Here is a 25,628-nt window from a genome sequence, read left to right on the forward strand (position 1 = left end):
GACATAATCTATTATTACAGTTTGTAGCTCAATCTGATGAAAATATTGGCAACAAATGATCAAACAGGAAAGTGTTACAAAGATCTTGCACTGCTTGGGAGGTGGACTAAACCTGCTATAGAAATCAAAGGATGCTTTAGAACTCATACAAAAATGGCATGAAGAGTTTAATAATAGAAAAAAAAGCAGTATTATCTAATACTGCAGAACAGATTTATTAAAAAACTAACAAGATTTCATATGTTTTGGGGTTTTAAAAAATAGCTCTGTTAAGTGACAGTTATGTTGAAATATCCTGCAGTAAAAATGATGTCACACAGCCCCTTAAATATTGCCACTTACCAATATTTGAGGGGAATTTTGGTGATAAATGGTGAAATTCTGAGGAAATTAGTGACATTGGTCAAATTATGAGCAATGCAAACGTTTGCGAAAACTGTGCAAAAATTCGAAATTTAAGAGAAAACCACAAAATATTTAACGAAGCAAAAATTGAAGAGATTCTCACATTCCTAAATACAACGTAATGAAAAAAGGATGCTCAATTGTAATATCTAGCAGCACATTTTAATTACTGTCCAAAGCTGTTATGGAATGAGTACTTTTTTTTTCTTTTATCAAAACCTTGTTCCTGAAGTCAGCCAAAAATAATAATTGTAGAGCATAATTTCTATATATATAAAAAAAAAAAAGAAAAAAAGTAGTCACAGTTTATCCTGACTTCATTCTTCAGGAATGAATAGAAATATATAGTACAGGCATACCCTGCTTTAACATACGCAATGGGACCGGAGCATGTATGTAAAGCTAAAATGTACTTAAAATGAAGCACTACCTTTTCCCCCACTTATCAATGCATGAACTGTACTGCAATCGTCATATACGTGCATAATTGATGTAAATAACACATTTGTAATAGGCTCTATAGTCTCCCTGCTTGCGCACAGCTGCGGTACAGGTAGGGAGCCGGTATTGCTGTTCAGGACGTGCTGAGAGGCGCATGCGCGCTGCCGTTTGCCTATTGGGCGATATGTCCTTACTCGCGAGTGTACTTAAAGTGAGTGTCCTTAAAACGGTGTATGCCTGTATATGTAAGGTTTCTGGAAGCTATCTTTATTGCTGTGAAACTTAAACAGTAAATCCAAAGTATTTTTTGTTTTACATATCCATTTGTTTATTTTTTAAATTAATCTATACATGTTTGTTAAGTATTATTTAAAAAGCTATTACAAGACTTTGATTTGTTTGTCTTAGTTTATTTTTCTTTAAGTACATGTATAGAATCATTTAATACAGTACATGTATAGTACCCTTATTTCTCTGTTTATTATACTTATAGATTAGAGGAATCTACACGAGCTCAATAGTGTTTTGCTATCACTCTAAGAGAATAAACTCCACAAAATGTATTTAATAAGGATCCAATTTTTTTTTAACATTCGTGCTCAGTTAGAAACAAAAATAACTAGTGATTGCTGAAATGCTGTCAACACAGAAAGACTGCCCAGCCAGCAATTACACTCATAACTACTTGGAGGGGCAGTTCAACCACAATAAAAATGAATTTTTAGAATATTAATACGGCAGGCATAACTTTATAGGGTCCCATGTTAAAATGAATAAGAAGTAAAAAAATGACACACTGTGCGCTCATTACCCAGAATCCCTGGTTGTAGTGGAAGCACTGCATGCAAAGAGATAATGGGGAAAAGCAGGATTGCAGACCTGTCTGAGATATGTGAATAGGCGCACAAGTGGTATTTTATATTTAGAATATTAACAACAATTGCGTAAGGCATTAGGGGTTCGCAAAAATAAGTACCCAAAACTTTAAAAAAATGTTTTTAAACTGGTGTAAATCAGCAAAAAAAAAAGGATTTTTAACACTATGTATAAAGGAAAAAGGACCGTAGGAGTGGCTCAGTGAGTAAAGACACTGGGGGTCATGCACTAAGCTCAGTTAAGTCGTTTTTAGAGCGCAAAGTGCTCTTAGAACGTGATGTTGTGCTGAACATGATGCACTAAGCCACGCAAACAGGCACTTTGCGCTCTAAAACTGACTTCATTTGCCTTTAAGATGACTTCACTAAATCCAAGATGGCCGGCGTCACATGGTATTTCAGCCAATCAGAGTGTGGAATTGGTTCCCACGATCTGATTGGCTGAAATACCATGTGACGCCGGCTTTGTGACGTCATCTTAAAGGCAAATGAAGCACAGCCATTCTAATTGGCTGGCATTATTCCCTTTAAGTGACGTCATGTAAAAAAAAAATTGAAGTCGGAACATGGTTTTAACAGCCAATCAGGTGGCTGTTAACCATTTTGAGGCTAAATGTGACGTCACAAGCCCTATTTAAGGCCGTAACGCCTCATTTAAGCCCAAGAAGACAACGAGACAACAACGGTTGGGATTTACCATGGGGTTTTTTGGATTGACAGATGAAGATAGAAGATAAAGAAGATCAAGAAATAGTGACAGATAAAGATAGAAGAAGGTGATTAAAGAAAGAAAAAAGAAGATTTGGGTACCTGATCCGGATCTTCATGGCGGATGGCATCGGATGCAGTTGGAGGCCTTCAAGGTACGTGAGCTTCCTGTTACCCCGGGAGTCGGAGGGCCACCGCTTCTAATCGCAAGTAATATATTGAATGTTTGTAAATGTCTCTTTTTACAGACTTTTTCATTGGATGTGTTTGTTGATTTTTTGGGGGAGGCACATTGACTGATAATATATTAATCTGTACCACTTTAGGGTACAGATGAATACATTATTATGACAATATTTGGGGGGCATTTGTGGCTTGGTATTGCTGTTGGTTGTTTTACTTTCAATTTCTTATGTGGATGTGATTGTTTGTTTTTTTCCTGCTTAATGCTAATAAAATGTTTGCGATTGGTGTTCGTTTGTAGTTAATGTTGTATTATGTTAGCTAATGCGTTTTATGGTTATTTCAGATATTGTTTGAATGTATTTCTTTGTCTTTTAATGTTTAAATTCATTAATGTTGTAGTAATTCATTGGTTTGATTGGTTAGTGTTACTATTAATTTTGAGTTGGTTTAGGAATGAATTGTTTTGATTGGTTAATGGTTTAATTAATTGTGAATGATAGTGAATATAAGGCGCTAACAACTTAAAATAAAAAAGTGGTTGCGTGCAAATTAATAGTGCAATATACAATAAAATATGTGCTCAAGTAATAAATCCCTGCTCAAACCGTCTGGGAGAACCTGTTTCCCGGGTTCCAAGTAGAATGATATAATTCAGACAATCAAGGAGGAGCAAAATATGGGGAAATATAAAACAAAAGACAGTGCAAATTTAAGTGCAGACGTTGAGACTAAAATCCAATAAGAGGTCAGTATCTTGGCTCTACTGGTCTATCTACTCACAAGATGTTAGTGGTATAAATGCAATTGGCAGATAGGGTTGCCACCCCAGGTGGATGCTGTATACTGTGGGACTCCCTCCAGGCTCGTCTCATCAATGTGACAATGATACATGTAGAGGAAGAAACAGAACTACATAGCGCGATCTGTCTTGAAATAGACTTTATAAAAAGTATATAGGAATATAAAATGTGCACTTACAATGTGCTAAAGTTAAAATCGCATGTATCACAATAAGAGTGAATCTAGGGGGTACTCCGCCGTTCTCACCGCCTCCTCTCTGGCTCTGGATCTCCTTGTCTGCAACCTGGGACTCTGAACTCCGTGTCTCCTCCGGTGCGTGTGACGTCACTGCTCAGTGGATGGTGCAGCTACGGCTACCTCACTAGACCAAAACACCACTCAACGCGTTTCGCCCATCTCTTGCAAGCTGTCTATGGCTTCGTCAGGAGTGTGTCCCACTAACTTTAGCACATTGTAAGTGCACATTTTATATGCCTATATAATTTTTATAAAGTCTATTTCAAGACAGATCGCGCTATGTAGTTCTGTTTCTTCCTCTACATGTATCATTGTCACATTGATGAGACGAGCCTGGAGGGAGTCCCACAGTATACAGCATCCACCTGGGGTGGCAGTCCTATCTGACAATTGCATTTATACCACTAACATCTTGTGAGTAGATAGACCAGTAGAGCCAAGATACTGACATCTTATTGGATTTTAGTCTCAACGTCTGCACTTAAATTTGCACTGTCTTTTGTTTTATATTTCCCCATATTTTGCTCCTCCTGGATTGTCTGAATTAATGGTTTAATTAATTCATTGTTGATGTTGTTATTGCTTGTATTCATTGGATTAGCTGGCTACTGTTTTTATTTAGTGAAGTATGTTTTTTTGGAGTTAGGTTTTATTATTGTGTATCTGGTGCATTAATGTATTGTAATTAGGGTGCCCATTGAGTGCTATAGAGGCTTATCATGCCCATATTATTATTATATGGGTATGATGTACCACTATACTACTCAATGGGTACAGGCTGGGTATAGTCAATTCAGGGTTGGTGCGTAGGCCTCCCGGGTTTGTATCGGGGCAGGGTGGGTTAACCCCTTACTGACTATAGCGGTTAGTAACCGCTAAGGTGATTAAGGGGTTATGGGCCATTAGAATGTCGTTATTATATATATACTGTATGCTTTCTTTCAAAGGAGGACAGAAGGACATGCTGTTGTGGTAAGTATAACTGTATTTATTTACTTTATGTATGCTAATGCAGTGTTTAATAATGGGCAAATAATCTATTATCCATATCTGGATAATAGTTATTTTGCACATTACTGTACTGTATAGGTTTGGGCGGAGGGGGGGGAGTATATTGATGTTTGTTAAATCTTTTTTTAATATACATGTGTTTCATAGTGTAGATGTGCAGGGGGTCTCCGGAGCTGACCCGCGTTGGTTATATGTCCGGGGACCCCCTGCTTCCCGAGATACAGGCACCTTTATGGGGTGCCGGTATCCCCTGCAGTTTCAAGCTTCCGCGTCATGTGACCGGGACATTTAAATTCTGCAGGGGATACCGGCACCCCATAACGGGGCTTGTATCTTCTGATGTAGGGGGTCCTCGGACCTGAAACCAATGCGGTTCAGCTCCGGAGACCCCCTGCTCATGTACACTATTATTAAAATGATTTTAATTAGTGTACGATCGCCTGTAACAGCCTTGCATGGAGATGGCAAATCTCCATGCAAATGTTACATGCGGCTTTTTTTTCTATCAGCTAGCGTACGTGAACTTTAAGAACGCTAGCAGGGGGAAAAAAAGCAACACGGACGCTGTGGGCGTTTTGAGCACGTACGTTAAAAAATGGGCTCAAGGCCTTAATGAATCACGTCCCCGGCCTCACTTTTTAACGGACGTGCTTTTTTTGAACATCAGAACGCAAACCCATTGACCTTAGTGCATAGCCCCCACTGACTTGAAGCAAGGTTCAATTCCCGGTGTCAGCTGCTTGCTGACCTTGGGCAAGTGTCTCAGGTACCAAAATCATAGACTGTAAGCTCATCTGGGCAGAGAGACGGTGTCTGTAAAAATCCCAAGTGCTGCGTACCACACACAGTACTATAAATGCACTTTGAGTCCCATAATAAAGTTATGATTATTAAAAGGCTTACCTGAACATTATGTCACATATCTTGCACTTCACAATCATGTTACCTAATGACATGTTTGCTTTACATCAGAGGTGTGAAATATTTAATCACATTTATAAATATGCTGCATATTGGACATTCACACAGCAAAAATTTTGCTAAAATATCAACTTTGGGGGAGAAAAAAAAACATTGGACCATATTTACAAAGTATTATACATTAGTACATTAGTGTTATGAAATAAGACCCCTTACCATCAATTTACTTGAGCAGGTCATAAGGTGTTTTATGTCGGGTTAGTTTGAGCTTCTGTTTCCTTTCAGAGACTGAGTGAATAAAGAGAGGCACCTTACAGTCTTAATTCATTAATGCGTTAAAGCCTCAAAAATGTATTCAATGTAAACCAACCATTCTTTAGCTCGCTTTCCAGAGGAAGTGATTATATGTCACAAAATTTGAAAGGACAGACACTTGCGGAAATAAAGTAAAAGCCTTGTAGCCCCCTCAAAGGTTAACCGGACAAATGGGGTGGAAAATGTACATGACAAGATGGAGAGGGGCGGAGTTGGTTTTTATGGGGATATTTTAATGTTAAAGGGTGTGCGTTGGTTGGTGAGTTAACGTAAGAGGGAAGAGGACTTATGAGTTTGAGAGTGGAGTCAGTTGAAGGACGGCAGTTCAGCTATTAACATGGGGAAATCTCCCAACCACCCTCTCGAATTCCCTAGTCAAGGGGTGCACAACTCCTGTCCACAAGCCCTCCCAAAGGGTCAGGTTTTCAGGATATCAGCTTCAGCACAGGGGGCTCAATCAGAGGCCTCCTGTGCTGAAGTAGGGATATCCTGAAAACCTGGACCTGCCATCATACTCAGTTAAAACGGAGTTAATATCACACCTGGTCAAAGAAATGTATCACTTCTTATTACTGCAATTATATGACCCAAGTCAGCCTCACCCTATGGAATGTTAATGACCCAGGAGGAGAAAGGACCTTGAAACCACAGCTGCATTCAATTTGAACCCTTTCAGATTACTCCTACGTCACTCCAAAGGCAGACAGCCTTTGGCGCAGGTGAAGGGCAGCTAAAGGGTGTGAGCCGTTAGATGAAGGTAAAGCTGCTCTAGTTTCAATCTGAAACTCACCAACCCTTTTATCCCCTGTACCCAATTGTCCAACTCTGTCAATGAAATGTCTGTGAATTTACTGTATAACCTCTGTTCATTTAATGTAACCATGTATTGTTATCATAACTCTGTGCCCAGGACATACTTGAAAGCGAGAGGTAACTCTCAATGTATTACTTCCTGGTAAAACATTTTATAAATAAAAATATAAAATAAATACAAATAATTTAACCATTTGTTGGGGGTGGGTAGGGGGGGGGGGGAAGGTGGGGGTTGAGGGTGTTTTCCCCAGGGAGTGTGGTTACGTCCACCATGGGGAGTTGGTAGGGGTTAACCCCTTGTTTGCTTTAGCAGGCAAGGTAGCTAAAGGGGGGTAGGTTGTGTAGTTTAATGTTAATATTAACCCCTTTGTAGCCCTTAGTGGTGAGAGTCATGGAAACTAGCGGACCAGTTTGGCTGCTACATAATTAATATGCACTGTAATGTGTTGAAATAAATTTAAAAAAAGAATCACCTAATGAGGTTGTTTTACTGTAAGTTATCTTGTATGTATATAATGGTCAATATATTGGCTATTAGATACATGGGCAAGATAGGACAAATGCCAGCCTGGACAAGGTGAATCAGGTTCCAATTAAATTCGGAACATGATGACTGACAGGATAAGGGGAAAATGTGTGCTATTATCTCATTTTTTACCTATTACCAATGTTTTTAATGTACCCAAGTTTTGGAGTCAGAAAGGAATTTATTTTTCCCCTTAAAAGATATCATTGGATGATATGACTCTGGTTTTTTTTTTGTTTGCTTTCCTCTGGATCAATAAGTATAGATATATGATAAAGTATCTGTTGTCTAAATGTAGCATAGGTTGAACTTGATGGACGTACGTCTTTTTTCAACCTCATCTACTATGTAACTATGACCCGTAAAAAAATTGTTATTTTTTGTGATGCAACAATGACTTGCTATTAACTCCCTCCCGATAATAGCACATTTTCCCTCATCGAACATTGATGACTCAGGATTGTCAAGACATGAGGTAGATGAACCTGGGACTCCCGAGTAAGTGTTTGGTTGGTACGATTAGTTTATGGTTGTGTTGGTGGTTCAGTTACTTGCCAGGTGACAACAGATCATTGTGAATTGGTAAGTAGTGTTGCGGTACGTGCTCACAGGGGCCACTGTAGGTTTCTGTGAGCCCTAAGCAAAAAATGTTTAGGTGGTGCCAGCCCCTATCGTTCACCACACAATATGTGGTCACCCTGCACTTCCTTTGTCAGACTGTCCCTCTCAATAGTGACACAGTATCCTGTGGCTGTTGGTCACGTGCGCCTTTGTGGTCACACACATCCAGGAGGCAGAAGCTGAACGCTGCTGTCCGACAGCTTGCAGTACTCTAAATATTTTTTTCAAAAACGACTTGACCATTATTTCAGGACAAATTTTATTTAAAAATTCCCAATGGCTTCTTTGATCTTCCATATTGACTAAAGTCCTACCAGCCAGTTCCCCTTATGGAGCGGAAGACTCTACTGCTAAACTGGCACAAGTAGAACCGGAATATCTAGTACAATAAAAATAAAGTCTTAATTGGACTAATTTAGCAGAATAGATCGTTTGATATATAGCCCCATATAAGGGACATTGCCTTAAACCTTTCAAGCAGTTGGCAGACAAAAATAAAACACTAGACAAACATCCTCACATATATAGACATATAGTGTATATAGAGAAACACAGATGTACAGACACACACAGACTCACAGAAATACAGTCAGACACATAGACAAACGGTACATAGGTGTACACACACACACACACACACACACACACACACACACACACACACACACACACACACACACACTTGTATACTGACTGAATACAGGAAAGCTCATGCAAAACTGAATAAATGCACTAAAAATTGCATTGCATTGCATCAGTTCTGAAGAAGGGTCAAAGTTTGGACACAAAATGTCTAATTTCCTGGGATGAACTTCCACATTGACGACTATTGAGCTTCGGATCTAATAAGGGGTCTTCTTTTCCTCCTGGTAAGACTGTATTGGGTCTATACTTTAAGTCCTGTGTCCATTGGGACATACCTATTAATTCTTAAAATTGACTGATATATTTATGTGGCTTATGCAGCCTGTGTAGCTATTTTCTGCCAAGATTTGAGAGAAAAATAAAATAATCAAAAGCTGGGGTCAAAGACGCTTTCCTTGGGTCAGATTCAATATTCTTCAAAGCGTCTGATCATATGGCAGTTTGAATGACAGCTTCAAATAAGGCCATACGTACTGTAAGATGCTTGCCCATCTCTACATGACAACTTTTTATGTCACAAACTAGGACAAACCTTGGAAATTCAATGCTTATCCTGGCTTATCCAGACCATCGCTATCACCTCTCCTCCATTTCAGCTGATCCTGTTCACATGCCTCTCATATTCTATACCAACTACTCAATGTTGTTTTGCTAGGTAGGTTTAAACTAGTTGCAGAGAAGCTCAGATCAACTTCTAAAGAAATTAGTTCTCTTAAGTATCCCGAGAGAAATCTATAAAATCAATTCCACTTTATTATAATATATTGTTGATTTGTTTTTACATACTAGTCACATATCGTATAATTATTTAGGCCCCGTTCACACAGCGTACTTGGCGATGTGCACACGCTCACGTGCACGTTCATCACAGACTCCTGGCGGCCAATGGTAGTGTTCAGTATTGAAACTGCCATTGGCTGCAAAGTACAGCGACAACGCTGCTGCAGTCGCGGGAGTCTTTTAAAACTGTGATCTCTGACTGCAGCAGCGTGACGTCTATTTCAGCAGCCACCCAATGCATTGGCTGCTGAAATTGACCAGAGACTCGGCAGCTCCCTGCTCCAGACACACACACACACACGTTATGTTTCTGTGATTTTACAATGCCAGTGACATAGGCCCCCCCCCCTGCTCTCCGGTCCCCACTCTCTGGTCGCCCTGTGTCGGATCATTCCATCTGCTGGGGATGATCACACATCGCCCAGCAGATGGAGGTGCGCATGCGGACTCATGCACACAGCGTCGCGAAGTGTGCTGTGTGAACGGGGCCTTACTTGTAAGGTGCCAACAATGGTGATGCTGTCCTGTCCAAATGTCTTGCGCCTTATTGGTTGGCATGTTTGTGAGCTTTCATGTAATCTGGTAGATATACGTTTGGGATGCAAGGCTGCATAAGACCTGCCATTCAATTTTCACATGCAAAATTCTTGCCAGTGTTTTAATCTTAGAGTACTTTATTGACTTTGGAATAAAGCAACCAGTTTTGCCAATTTGTTTTACACTTTTTTTTTTTTTTTTTTTTTAATCTTTCGAGCAAATGATTTACATCTGCTATCAATATATTTCATTTGTTGCATTTGGATGTAGTTGTCATTCCAAATGAATTAAATTCAAAGAATATGGGGTCCTTCACGAAAAGAAGATAGCTACAGTATTTCTGATGGTTGATAGCCACTAGATTGTGATTGAATAGCAAACAGCTATTTTAGTTTAGTGAATAACCAACATTTGCCCCCATTACATGCATTTAAAAAGATGTCAATACATCCAGGTGAATGAAAGTAAAATCTTTGATAACACTGCATTTATTTAATACTTTTTGCTTCAACAGGTTTAATATTTATGTTACCCCCTCCCACCCAGCCTCCTTCCATGGCTCCAAAGGGTCACATCGATACCTCCATATAATAATTGCTCAGCTTCTCAGCCACATAGATGGATCAGGGTAAGTGTTGGCTGGGCATGGATGAAAGTGTGAAATAGAATGGCGCCAGGAACTTTTATAAAACAAAAAGCGTATTTATTGAATGCAGTCATGAAAACACTCCACATAGATATGTACAGAAGCACAACACAATACACATGGCAGAGATTTAGGGGGGGGGGGGGATCTTCCTCTAGTGGGTCCCAGTCCTATCCATAGGAGGCACTTCACTTATTCACCCGCAGCAGAGGATGGAGTGGAAACATAAATTGGCCAATTCAACATACGTTCACGTTACAGTGGGGACAACCCAGTGCAGGGATTCCCGGTAACCCTATGTATGTGTGTGCTTTTCTCTCTCGCTCCTTAAGATGGGACACGTTACTAAACTTAAAAAACAAAAAAGTGATGTTTTATTAGCTATGTTTTCTCATTAACACTTAGAACCTATTTACAGGACTTGCATGAGGGCTTCAGTGGAAACTCGGAAGAACCTGCTTCTGGAGAAAGGGTGTGGCTATTTATACCCTTCAGCTGACATCAGACCACAAGGTAGCTAGGGGGAGAGGTTAAATTGGAGTGAGCCCACACAGGTAACCCATTATCACCATTAAACCTGTGAAGCAACCAGTAGCCAACAAAGAGGGAGCAACAATTACATCTCCGGTGGCCAAAAAAAATCCTCTTCTATAAGCTATTACTGAGAACATTTATTTTTCCATATATAGCCTCTAATCTTAACTACACAATATTCACATAATCACATTTTTTTTTACATAAAATGCATCACACAGAAAACCCCTCAGATGGTTTTGAATTAAGGTTTTTATAACTTGATCGTGTAATAAATTCTTACTTACATCCTTGCTGATGATTTTTACATTGTAGTACTGGACCTTGAAATCTTATTCGACTGTATTTATGTCTCGCGGTTCACAGCACAAATATTTTTGTGAATTTTAATAAAGACATTTCCAAAAGTGTCCAAAGATTTATATGCCACGTCTCTACAGATGTTTACAGTGTTTGCTAAATGTATGCAAAATATGGCACATAGAATGAGTTCAGCATTCATTTCTGTTTCCAGTGATGAAATTTTGCCTGATTCCCAACGTGTGGAAAAAAGTGGCCCATCTCTAATTGAGTTTAGAGAGGTCTGTTGTTCAGACTTTCCTCACAGTGAAGTGAGCAATTGTACAGAGGACAGCAAGCAGGGTGGGGGGTTAGTTTTTAGAAGTGGGCTGAGCGAATGAGGAGAGGTACCTGGCATAGTCTCATTTCACTCATCCATTACAATGCTTTATTATTGCTCAACGTGTTTGTGTGTATTTATGTATATGTAAAACATCAATATATGTATCATTTCTAGTAGTACTAGTACATGAATAAAGATATGTGGGCAAAGAGAGAGAGAGAGAGCTTGAAGAAACTGAAAATCAGTTCTGTTTGTGTGTGTATATATATATATATATATATATATATATATATATATATATATATATATATATATATATATATATATATATATATACAGAGTAACTAGGGAAATCCAGGTAACAAAGAGACAACACACCGTATTATATTGCGGTGTGCTGTCTCTTTGTTACCTGGATTTCCCTGGTTACCCTGTACATGTTTCTATATGGGACGAGCATCTGCCTTCATTTGAAAAACCGTGAGTGCAAACTATTTTTTCATTGACTATTTTTTCATTGATATATATATATATATATATATATAAAATGTAGAGGTCTCTGTACCGTGTAAGCTGAGCTCAATAATAATAATAATAATAATAATAAAAAAAAACAGTCAATACTGTTCTGTGGCTAACGAAATGCTTTTAATTTGTGCGAGCTTTCGAAATACAGTGATCCCTTCTTCAGGCCTAGTTACAATTGATTAAGCCAAGAAATGTACTTTCAAAAAGGACAGCTAGGAATGTTATCTCTGTGGGTGAAAGCTAACCCTCCCCACTGTGCAGTATGCGATTTATGACTTAAAGTGTTAAATGGTCCCTGAATGTTTGCGATATACTGTACATACATACATACATACATACATACATACGGTGAAGGTTTCTTGTTGCCTTTTTCACCCACCATAACTTAAAATGTGTATGAGATATACTGGATATAGATATACACACACATACTGTAGTCATTGAGGACAGATAAGTAACCTTCATATTATTAGCTGCACACTGTATGTCCAATCTATCCTAAAGCGGCAGCTTCCCATGTGAATAGATATGAGATAGAAATTATATAAGTGGAAACAAATGTTATAGCCCTGAAACTGTTCTTTTGATGTGTACAACCTCGGCAACCTTTTACTCAGAAAACCCCAAGTGTACTTTTTTCACATTATCTTTCACCAACACAGATTGTGTAGTACATTGGCATTTGTGTTGTAGTTTATATATCCAATGGTAGAAGACAACATTTGCCTATGGTTTGTATTATATTACAACAGCTGAAAGAACATACAGTATGTAGAAAATATAAACTGTAGACTAGACACATCACCTACAGCTGTTCTTTTTGCAATTTATTTTCCCATGTATCTGTCCGTTACTTTGTACTGTGCTATACATATAGTAATAATATCTGCAGTTTAACTAACGGACACTTCTTGCTGACACCTGTCTATCACTAAAGCAATACTGGACCCGATGTTCTGTAACTGTATAACTGGGAATATTTCTGATCTATTTAACCTACCCTTTGGGGGGAAAAAGGAATTTGCAGAGGTCACTTAAGGGCAATAAAATCACACATGCACATGAATGCTTACTGTAGAAGGCTGCTATGTAATGGAATAGGTAAGACTTTAATAAGAGCCTATAGGGAGTGTGAAATTAACACTGCATTTTCATGTGTTATTGCAAAGCTCTCTGGTTACAGATTTTAAAGCCGGCAGTTCTCTTTTAAAGCAAGTGTTAAACACTCTATGAGCTTCATTGATCAGAGCTTTCTGTGCCTACTTTGTGACTGCATCTCTGGGTTCCTGTGGTGTTACCAGATTTGTTGGAAGCCAACGTGGGTTCTTCAAAAAAAAGAAAGAAAAAAAGAGCGTGTTCCCTGGAGAGGATATCAGGCTGAGTCCGGTAACACATGGTTCCACCATGTGGGTTTATAAAAGCCTCAACAGAATGCACCAAGATCATTGCTGGCAGTTGAAAACAGTTGTTTTATCAATGATATAGATAGATAGATTTTTTTTTGTGTGTGTGTGTGTGTGTGTGTGTGTTAAAAAGGGGGAAATATTGCTGTTACACAAAAATGGAGAAAAAATATATATAACAAACACCACTAAAATGAGCTAGTCCTTCGCAGATCCTTTATATATATATAAAAAAAAAGTACATATGTATGCGAGACTGCTCTATTATTGTATTTAAAAAAAGAATAAAAAAAAATAATAAAAAAAAAAAAGAATATTTGTTGGTAATATGTATGTCTCCCTTAGTCAGGCTAACACTATATGATGAATATTGGTGAGCAGATAATGTTATAATGTACATCCAAAAAATAGGTAAAAAGTTGCACACCAAACAAAAAATATATGAACTGAAAAAGAGAGTTATACTGGTTGGTATTCCTTATTTGTGGCAAGATCCACTGCTCTCTGCAATTTCAATACAAAAAGAAAAGAAGACAGGCTCTACGTATTTCTTCCAGAAAAATAATTGAATAGACTCACCAAAAAAAATAAATAAAAAGATGACGTTTCGGCTGTCGTAACAGGAGAGGACTTTAAAAAGGCAGCTACAACAGCAAAAATAGCTTTTTTTTTTTTTTTTGGTATGACTTTATTCAATTATTTTTCTTGAAAATCCTTAGATCCCACCATCTTTTTTTCTTTTTATAATGTACATCCATGGATGTAGTTGTGGATCATATATATGTCCATACACATATTGTTGGTAAATCGATGTGGCAAAAGTAGGCCATCATGTACCTCTGTGAATAAAATGTCAGGAGAACACTCGCATGACCTTTGCGTTACTCCCATCCAGACCCTGAAATGGAGAAGGGGAGAGGGGGAGAGTATATTCACATGATCCAAATTAGCATGTATCCCAGATATCTCATGTGTGTCCTTTTCGATTTACAGGTGTTTTAGAAAGTGTTTGGGGGAGGTGCACAAGTCACTTGGTACTTTTCAAAATGTCTCTCCCCCTTTCTTGCATTCCCTCTCCCTCCCACTCCTTTTCAGGGTCTGGATGGGAGTAACGCCACCAACACGTATAATTTAACTGTCAGATTAAATCCCTGTGTTAACACAGATCCACGGAGGGCTGTTAAAGTTATTAGGGGAAACCTCTCTTTCATATCATTAGCAGGAATGGCCGTCATAGATAACACAATGACCTTTCTGCCCCAAAACACGACTTTACCTACTCCGAAGATCCACGTTAACACTTAGTGCGGCGTTAACGTCTCATTAAGTCAATAATGCACCTCGGTGGAGCTGGGCCTTTGTAGGGTTCTTTGTATCAAGGCAAACGTGCTTTTCTGAGGCGGATGTATCACAGAACAAAATCCCATTGAAAATCAACAGACTATCTTACAAAGGAAAGAAAAATAAATTGCTTTCAGCATGATATTTCCCCAGTTTTGCAGCCAGAAGAATTTTATAAACGACCCCGTAGTCCTGACAGCATAACAAAAAGTACTATGGCAAATATAATGGGATATACACTATCTTCTGCATGAAATAAAAATACAATAGCAATTGCAGTGTTCAGGATGGAGCAATATTAAAGCAGTATCAATTAAGCAATAATTAAAGAATTAAAAAAATAAAATGTATACACGTCTCCAAAACAGACAATTACTGGTGGAGTTTACAAGAAAGAATGTAATCAGGGTGAAAAAAAAGAAAACCTTGGGAAAAAAAATAAAAACAAATAGGGCTGGCTATGTATGCCTAAGGGATTTTATGGGCCTTATTGCAGAGAATTCCATTTACTCCTCTTCCTATCCAGAAGACAAATTCCTCGGTAATGCCTTAAAGGGATCTACCAGCCCTAAATATCTGAAAAAACAGACCTCTTGTACTGTCCCGGCAAGCTTTATTCTAAAGTTTGCCGGGTGCATAGCGGGCTAACCGCGGGGCTTCTCTCTGCTTAAAACGGAGTTTCCCGCACGGTGGCCGCTTCAATAGATAAGCGCTAATGGCGCTTACTATTGAAAGCGCCCAAGGCGCGGGAAAACCGGCTGAAAAAGGCCGAAGATAGCCACGCGCCACCCGCAGCTGTTTTCAAACTGCGGCGGCAGCCGCATTAGTTTTAAGCCGGCCGCCACTGTACATACAATATTACTCAAGTCAAAAACAACTTGTTTGTCTTTTACATGTAGCCAGGCTGGTTTCCATGGCTACTAAGTCTGCCCTCCCTGGCAATAAGTCCTGGTAAAAGCAGGCCCGCCAGGAGTTATCATGGGTTTTCCCCACTCACAGTAGCTTCTTGAGTGACAGAGGGAGCGGTGGGACTAGGCGTGTGTGTCCAATCATGGATTCAGACATGGCACCTACTTCGCTTATACTGAAGGAGCTGCACTGGTAAATTTAGTTAGTGCTTCTACCTCCTTGTGAGAGGCTGGTCTACCCTAACAATTGTGCAAGGCTCTGCCAATCTGTATTCCTTCCCCTAGGGGAGTGGATCGGAGACACTACCCCTTACTCCACCAGGGAGCAATGGAAGAGCAAGGACTGCTTCAGTGCCCCTTGGCCTGGAGTGGAGGTCCAGGGTACATCCGGAGGGTGAAGCCTCACAAAGTGAAGTATGCTGTTCCATCTGCCAGTGTACTAAATAAAGTGATCCTTCAAAGATATCTTCCTGCCTGAGACTACAATCTATCAGGGGGAGGGGAAGTAAGTTCTCCTGCAGGGATTGTCCCCACATCCCTGGGGCTTGCAAGAGACGGAGGCGCTGTCACCATGAGAAAAAATCAGTTACTACCCCACAAGCCTGTCCTGTTTTCCTCCACAACACCGCAGGATACTCAGATCTACTGTAAGCCAGCAGGTATGCATCACACCGTGTAATGGCACAAACGCCTAGAAAGGATGGGGGGAGGGGGGAGAACACTGTTACATACAAATGCTCTGAAACATGAAAATATACACAGCACACATCAATTCTAAAATGACATTTAATGTATCTAGAAACGAGAGGGATGTATGAAAGAATGTGGTTGATGTGTTCTTGATCCAGTTGGAAACCAGAAGGAAGCATCAATACTTGTAAGTAATTGTGGAGCTTTATAGATTTGGCATGCCTATTAAAATTCCAACGCAGTCATGTGTTAAAATTTAAACTGTCATGTCAAAGTCGTTCTGTTTCATTTCAGACTTAGCTAATTAGAGATGATTTTTAAAGTACACACACGCACAAGAAAGCCTGTTGAGGCACAACTTCTTTGCCTATGGTTACCAGTGCATACTTTCCCAAAGATTCCGTGCAATGCATCATGGTCTTTTAGAAATGAAGTGAAGAGAGGCCATGTCATAAAATATAAACCTCTTAGACCTGACTCAGCTCATATCGTGTGTAGCCATCATTTTTCAATACAACGTTCTTTTCTCAAAGTGATTTTAACCACAGCAATAAATCTGAAATATAACGTACCATTTCATTTGTCAAGAGGTTATTGTCACCAACTGTATTACGTACCCGGCTATGCCTTATGCCACATTACTACAAATATGGTTCTAATTTTCATTTCCTTTATAAAGGGTTGTGGCTTTTTAAGCCAGCCAAAATTCTTTAAACCCTGCATTTATTTCAAAGACTCAAGAACCTCGTGGGTTAAGTCCTTTATTAACATTGGTTTTAATGCAGTGCTTGTACCACAATAAAAAATGATTAATCACTAGAACGAATATCCTACAGTTCAACTAAGTTTTCATAAGAAATAGTTTAAAGCCATTTTTCACTGAAATGTTTTCAGGATGAAGCATTTATAATATGGGTTCAAAACAATATTTTCTTTACTGAATGCATGCCGTCCTACTTGGTAGAGAAAAAAAGGGGGTTCTATGAAATCACTGAATCACTTGGGCTCAATTAAGGGCCAGGAACACCTAGCAAGGTAAAGTGAATCAGCAATATAGTACTGTAGGAGAAATCGCCCATGCAATCCACTGTTTTCCATGTTGAAATTATGGGGCAAAAAAAAAAAAAAAAATCGCTACCATAGTACGTCTCAAAGAGAAAAATACCATTGTAATCAAAAGGATAAGTTTTGCCCCATAACTGTCTTGATACATATACTCCATAGTGTTTGTTTCCAAATGCAATAAATAGTTTGTTCACGTCACGTGTAAGCCCAAAAGCTTAACAACCCAATAACTAAAGAGATCCGATAATATTCATGCATAAAGATTAGTAAAGATTCTTAATATATCCCAGACAGAGTTTCAGTGTCATTAATGACTTTACAATTAAAACCCCACCTCCTAAAAAAAAAAAGGGTGTTGTCTTATTTTAAATGTAAGCATTTTTCATCGGAATTTAAAAAAAAAAAAAAGAGAGAAGGTGACAGCCCTATGATTGCCGTATAAAATTATGAATATCTAAAAAGGTAAAAAAAAAAAAATACAAAAAACCCAAACCCATAATTACTAAGCAATGCGAAGACACCTTTCAGTTCCTGAACACTACAGCTGATTCAAGTGAAAGAGAGACGTGCAAACTTTCGGGGCGCTTAAGTGAACTTTGCATGCTTTACACATTCGATAAAAAAAAGTTTGCTTTGATACAAAAGTTTGCAACAAGTTCACTCAACGTTAAAGTCAGTGGGCATTGCTGTTCAATTCATTACGATTACTTTGACTCGAAATTCAGTTGAATATTAAAAGAAGACAAGTTACAAAAAAAGGTCAAGGTACGAAAGTGAATTCTGAAGGTTCAGATCTCTAGCGGTCGAACCGTTAGGTGTCTTCCACCGCTAGAGGGTGTCTTATAGCATAGCAACACTTAGTAAAAACAACCCTAAATGTTTTGCTTATTGTGCCATATTTAAATCGCTTTGTTGCCCGAGTACAGCAACACGTTGCATTCAGATGAAAGCCACACATTTCATGCATGCTGGCTCCATGTAGTCTCTTGCAAGAGAAAGTTGAATTATGTTTCTAAGGCTACAGCCCCGCTGTCTGCGCTGCACACGCGCCTGCCAAGCTGGTGGCGCGTGCAGCCTAGTTCCACGGTCTGCAGTGAGCTGCAGGCGGAAAGACAGGGGTGGCGTGACGGGGGAAGTGACAGGGGCGCGGCCATGACGTCACCCGACAGGTTCGCCTAACTGGCTGAACCGCCGGGGGCGTGGCCTAGCGCTCTGTCGCTAATTCTACTCACAATTTTCATGTCTGCCTGAAAAACTGACCGCACAGCGTGGTGGCCCCCCCTCATAGCGGGCCCGGCTCCACTGAGGGGCGGCTCTTGTACCCGCCATAGCGGGCGCTGCAGTAGCCAGTGGGGACCAAGCCTAAGGCTGAGTCCATAGAGACTTAAGCCGTGCGGAGGCTGAGGGAAAGCGGGTGCTTTCCCTGGGGCGCCGTCCGGGGGCGTGTCGGGGGGGGGGGGGGCTGTGACGTCACGGAGCTGGTTCGCGCTCCGCCAAGCTCAGAAACGAAAGATTTGTTAAGACACACGCTTCCGCAAGCATGCCCGAGCCCCTGCTAAAGCCGCTCTCATTGGGGCTGCAGGGGCTCACTGCCGAGCAGCAGCACGCCTCAGCACCGGTCAGCGCCTAAGCGCTGACCATGCCCGAGGCCTTATGCAGCACCATGCTACTTACCGCGCAGCGTGGCGGCCCCCCCTCATAGCGTAACAACTAAAAACAATTAAGTATTAAGAAAAATAACAATGATAATGATTAAAAATGATTAATGATTAACAAACATACACATATTAGACCCACTTCTAATTCAGGAAGGAATTTCTTTTTTCCCTAATGAGATATCATTAGATGATTTCACTGGGGTTTTATGCTTGCCTTCCTCTGCTGGATCAATATACTGCAAGTGCAAATATAGGATAAAGTATCTGTCGTCTAGATTTAGCATAGGTTGAACTTGATGGGCGTATATGTCTTTTATCAACCTCATTTAGTATGTATGTATGTGTTCATGTATGTATCACATGGCACATCAGGCTACTATAATGTAACCTAGCCATTTGTTCCATACACATTGTCAAATCGTATACATGAAACCTGCATAATATTAAGTTCACTTCTTTATATTAAATTACAATATTTGACCTATCTGCCTCTCTTTGGAGCCTTCATTTAAAGAGCTTTAAAAGCTCCCCCCACCCCACAACAAATGGCCTATCTTAAAAGAAAGCTCAGTGTGAGCTTTAACCCTTTGAGTGGCGGAGGGGCTGCGATAACATGAACGTCCCTAAAATACCTATGGAGAACTGTTGTTGGTCCAACATAATATATACAATCTAAAATCATCCAGGTCTAATGCAGCTGCTACATTTTATAACAGCCCCTGACTATGATAGGAAAATTGCACACAAACCTTTCTTGAATGTAATGATTTAGTGTGGCGAGCAGGTTGGGAGGTTTGATAATTGTGCCCCTTTTTAAATGCTGTCTGCTGAGTGACATGATTTGTATGTAAAATGTGCATCGGAAGTATGTGTAATGCTTTAAAGTCACTAAATAAGTCAATTAAAATAATATACACATAGAAATCAAGGTACAACTCAATGAGATTTGGTGTTTCTAGTTACAAAAATAAATTTGAACTGAAATAATTCGACCTCAAGCAGGGACTCCATTTGGGTGGGAGAAGCTAATACAGAACGACTACATCCTGCTTGTGTTTCTATTTCTGTTAATCATTTGAATAGTCAGTTTATCAGTAAGAAAGAAGCTTCATACACCAGAATGATTTCTTCAGGGAGGTCTCTTTAAACAGCACTGCAGGCATACTCTGCATTAACGTACGCAGTGGGACCGGAGCATGTATGTAAAGCGAAAATGTACTTAAAGTGAAACACTACCTTTTTCCCACTTATCGATGCATGTACTGTACTGCAATCGTCATATACTTGCATAACTGATGTAAATAACACATTTGTAACAGGCTCTATAGTCTCCCCGCTTGCGCAAAGCTTCGGTACAGGTCGGGAGCCGGTATTGATGTTCAGGACATGCTGACAGGCGCATGCGCAAGCTGCCGTTTGCCTACTGGCCGATATGTCCTTACTCGCGAGTGTACTTAAAGTGAGTGTCCTTAAATCGGGGTATGCCTATATTTGTTAAGTGTACAGTAAAGTAGTCATAGTAAATTAACTGATATTACTAGAAAACATTTACTGTAATTTTGCATATATGAATGTATAGAAAGTAGACGCCAGTGGACTTGGTGAATCGTTAAAGTTGATTTATGAGGATCAAGGTTTCGGTCCTTGCATGGACCTTTGTCCACACGTTGGGGGATTCCTGAGCACCCGTGGCGGACCTCCCAGTTATTGTGAGTGCACATACTTTCCCCCCATTTTGCATACAGTTTAATTTTGCATAAAGAGATTTTTTTTTAATGTATTCATCTGTAGCACGGAGAATATTGTATATTCTTCAATAAGAATTGCAATTTAATTTTTGATCCCTGCGTCACATGGAGAGAAAGTGGATGGACCATCTTCACACATTTGATGCACAGGTTCAAACCTCATTTCGCTCGCTTTAAGTCTCATGACATGTTTTTAATTTAATTCTCCTATCTACAAACAAAACTGAGGCAAAAACTTGCACCAGGTTTATCAAAGAAAATAAATCCCAGGAAAGACAATGGAGTTCATTTATCAAAAAAAAAAAAAAAAAAAGTCTCATGGCTGCAAAACGGGGTCAAAAAAGTGCCACCTAATTTACTAAAAAAGAAGAACATTCCCATTAAAACCAACCTAATTTTCTCCTTTGATAAATTTGGTGTAGTATTTTCGTACCAGTTTTGCAGCTGGGAATGACCCCAAATGTATGTTTCCTAGTGATAGATTTCCTACCTGAAAAAAAAATGACAAATTGTTTTCTTTAAAAACGAATTGTGTAGAAAAAAAAAAAATCAATGTCAGCTAAAATCATTAGCGGCATATGTTTCATTACTCACAGCACAACGCAGCAGGCCACTACAGCAACAGGAACGCGGCAAGTATCCTACAGACTCTATTTTTGCTCGACTTATTTCTTTAATCTTCAGGGAACTACCACAGCTCTCCTTTTATGTGGGAATGGGCCAGAAGAAGAGCTAAGCAGGCTCAAAAACGTTTGCCCCTCTGCACCACATTGTGGGGTAGATACCTCTACCTTTGCATAGTAGAGCAATTGCAGTTAACTATCTTAGCGACAAGTACTTATTCTGTGCGCTGATCATTCTGCTGCAGATGTACATCTACCCTCCCGGTATATATTTTTTCACTCTATGCCCTGGCACATATTTTTTTAGTTCTCTGATAGATATATAGATGCCTGTTTGCTTGAGTGAGCTTCACAAGTTTGACTTGAAGACCGAGGTTGTCAGAGTGTAGCGATAACTTTTGGATGCTCAGAATATTAGTACAGTAGTTACGATTCTCTCATGTCATATTCAGAGGGAAGAACTTGCACACTACTGCATATTATTTTGTAATTTGAATATCAATACACTTGATTTTTTTTGCAGAATTCTTATATTCTCTCGTCAGTACTGGTGTTATTTGAATATAAAACATCATTATTCATGTTCTTACATTCGGCGCATGCTTTCCCATTCTTTGTATGGTGTGCATCATGTTTATAATAAGTTGACGCACACACCACAAAACACATCATATTGGTTTTATACACTGGCACTCGGAGACGCACTAACTTGCTATTCTTCTGTATTTCAGTTTTACAAGTCGGTTGTAGTGACATTTTATATATGGTGTTTTATGTCCAACCTTCTCATTTTCATTCTCCCATTGTTACAATGAAAGCATATCGTTAAAAACCACCATCATTCAAAGGTTCCCTTTAAATATTATAATGAAGTACTCTATCTTCATAAATAGTATACGACCAAAATTCTTCCTGATAACACATGGTCCCAATTTTCCCAATAAGCTCGGCTGCCAACGGCTAGTGTTCACATAAAGTAGAACAAAAAGAGAACTATGTACGGCAAACTTATAAACATTTATTTTATGCAAAAAAAAAAAAAAAGGAGTCTTCTGGTACTGAATAACTGTCTAATTAGAGGTTTCCAAAAGAACAATTTAGATGCTTTAGTTGCTGGTGAAAAAATAGCCTGCAGCACGTGCTACATTTTAAGAGTCTTCTAGCCCTATCTGACATTCTTGCAATTTCTTGTACATTACTAAATTCATAGAGACATTGAAGTAGGAGCAGCACCTACTCAGCCATGTTCAGATAAGGGTCTGGTCAGTCAACTCTACTGAAGACAGTGCCCCGGAGCAGTTCCGGACTTACGCATCAGCTAACTAAGCTACAGCTTAGGGTCTCACAATATGAGGGGCCTCACAAAAAAAAAAAAAAGAGAAATTAATGCACTTCATGTTTTAAAAAAAATCAGATGATAAAGAAGATATAGGAAAAAAGAAGATTCTCTATAAACATGGACATTTTCATTCAAATATAACCCTAAGCATCATAAGTGAAACTTTGTAGCTTACCATTATTTGAAGACATCATCAATGACTTTGCTCGCCAAAAATCACGAAAGAAAATGTTTTAATATTAAATAAATTAATGTGATGTGCAAACACTGTTCATTTTGCTTGACACTGCAACCTTTGTATATAACAATGCTAGTATAATGCCTTCATTCATTTCAGGTTCATGTTTCCATTTTCAATGGTCTCTTTAATCAGAATAATACATCTATTTTTAATTTTTGGGGTCTCTTAAACATACCATAGGGGCTTAGAAGGTCAAAGTCTAGCCCCCTGGTGTCAAAACGCGATCCGCTGCATCGCCTAAATAGTCAATGTCAGATATCACTGATTCCAGCGCGACGTAGCGGATCGCTCTTAGATGACACCGGGGTAATAAGAACTATGTAATTATGACATACAGGACCCTGTAATTTGTACATCCTGCTACTAATAAACAAGAGGCAAAAGACTGTGGTGATATTGGATAATATGTATACGACGATGTGGTATTAAGTAGGGAGGGGATGGATGCAAGCAGTGGCTATTAATCAAGGCAAAAAACTGCACAAGATGTATCAAAGAATCCTATTGATTTCACTGAAACTTTTTTCTTTGATTCATATGGTGCAGTTGTTTGTTATCAGAACTGCTCCGCCTTTGCCTTAATACATGTGCCCCCAATATTTCCATTGTTGCTACCTATGTACCTTTTAGCAAAACATGGTAGATAGGAAAGGTCAGGTTCTCTAGTAGCGATGGAAGATTATATTAACAGGATTAAGCTTGGCTAAAAAGTTTCTATGAATAAAAGAACAGATGAAATGCACCTATTTAAAAAAAAAAATTTTTTATAAAAAAACAATACTATTCTGGACAATCCTGGTCTATGGTTCAGTCTGCCAAATAATTAATAAATAATCTCTGGCAATATTTTCTAAATATATATTTGAGTACGCTCAATTTGCTTATTTGTAGTGTAGCTGAAATGAAGTTGTAATAAATCAGTCGATCCTTGATGCACCAAATGTTGTTAAAACGGTTTACAGTATTCGGTTTAACTTAATGACATTTTCAATAAAGCCTTAAATCTGTAAAAATGAATTCAGGTCACTGTAAGTAACGAAAGGCCAAGCTCCTTTCCTTCAGCCTCCCTACATGTCTCTAGAGAATTGTACCACTTAGTAGCTGTTGCACATTTATTTTCTTCATTAGGTGGTAGTCTGGTAAAACCGCACACATAATTATAACAGCAGCAGCATTTCACAGTCTGAATTACAGAAAAGTCATCATTAAACAATCGGAATAGCCCTCCTAATAACTTTGAGCAGGCACTTCTCAGACTAGTGAAAGTATCCAGCTGGATTAGGAGTGAGTTGCTTTAATGATGTGGCTATGTGTGAATATCATCATTCATTGCATCTATAATATATCACTTTAAACCATAGAAAACCATGGTTTCTGTTAATGGACTCATTCAATTTGCAGAAACTACAATTCACAATTATACTTATTGATTTCATTGTTATGCTCATGAACAGTACCAATACATGATTTTCTTTAAACAAAACCTCTGTCTAATTGATCTATTCTTACTTCTTTGTGGAGGTATTTTAGGGTTACAGAAGTGGAAGTGTAGTGTATGCAGCAATGTACGTCCAGTTGGAATACGCATTATGAAATTCAAAAGATATTGTAAAGCATTAAAGGCATATTTTTTGTTGGAGGTCATCTTGATCTTGTAATTAAAAGTGTTTTTTATAGCTTCATCCTGTACGTATATGTTTTTTCTGTCTTTGAATCAATAAAGTGAAAATTACTTATATGCTTAGGGATTTCGCTTACATCTGCGCCTTGTTGAGATACGGATCAAACATACTATCTCATTGGAAAGTCAGATAACACAAGATCATTATGCATACAGTACACTTCAAAAGATGCTAGGGGCATTTATAAATAACATACAGTTGGTAAAAATCAGCTAAAGAATTTCTCTGCAATGTCACATTCATTTCTTACCCACTACATGGCAGCAAATTTAAACAAGTATTTTAGTACTCAACAGTTAATGCATTTCTTACCTGAGTCTCCATTTTCAATCACAGTCAGTTGTTTCTACTATGTAAAACTCCTAATGATGAAAGAAAATCGAATAATGTAGTTCCTAGCTTTTTTTTGTGTGTGGAAGACTTGAGCCTGTTTTTCAGAGATCAGCTGTGCTGGAGACAATTTGATTCAGAAAGCTGTACTCTGTCCTGCCTACAAAACCACTCCCACCTCTCAACTGGGTGTGCTTGCTTTGTAGCTCTCATTCAGCTTAAACCTACTTACACTGCCTTCATTCCAACAGGTTTCCATATATAGGTAAACATGGAATGCATTCCCACAGAACACTTTCAATGTCTGTGAATAACTCAACAAGTGCCAACGGGTGCACAATATGTTATCAAGTTTAACAGTGCAAGGCCTTTAGGACACAATTAAACATTACTCCAGGGAAACGAACATAAAATAAGAGTTTACAGTGAAGTCACTTTTTTTTTTTAA

General features: G+C 38.9%; 1 protein-coding gene across 1 annotated transcript in view; it reads right to left on the bottom strand.

The window, feature by feature from the left end:
* Positions 1–25,317, bottom strand: part of MID1 (midline 1) — a 463,742-nt gene extending 438,425 nt beyond the window's left edge. The window contains exon 1 of the mRNA XM_075589406.1: positions 25,163–25,317. The gene's annotated coding sequence lies outside the window, so the exon portion shown is untranslated. The remainder of the gene's footprint in view (positions 1–25,162) is intronic.
* Between the last annotated feature and the right edge of the window lie 311 nt (positions 25,318–25,628).

The sequence above is a fragment of the Ascaphus truei genome, chromosome 3 (assembly GCF_040206685.1).
Source record: "Ascaphus truei isolate aAscTru1 chromosome 3, aAscTru1.hap1, whole genome shotgun sequence".
NCBI lineage: Eukaryota > Metazoa > Chordata > Amphibia > Anura > Ascaphidae > Ascaphus > Ascaphus truei.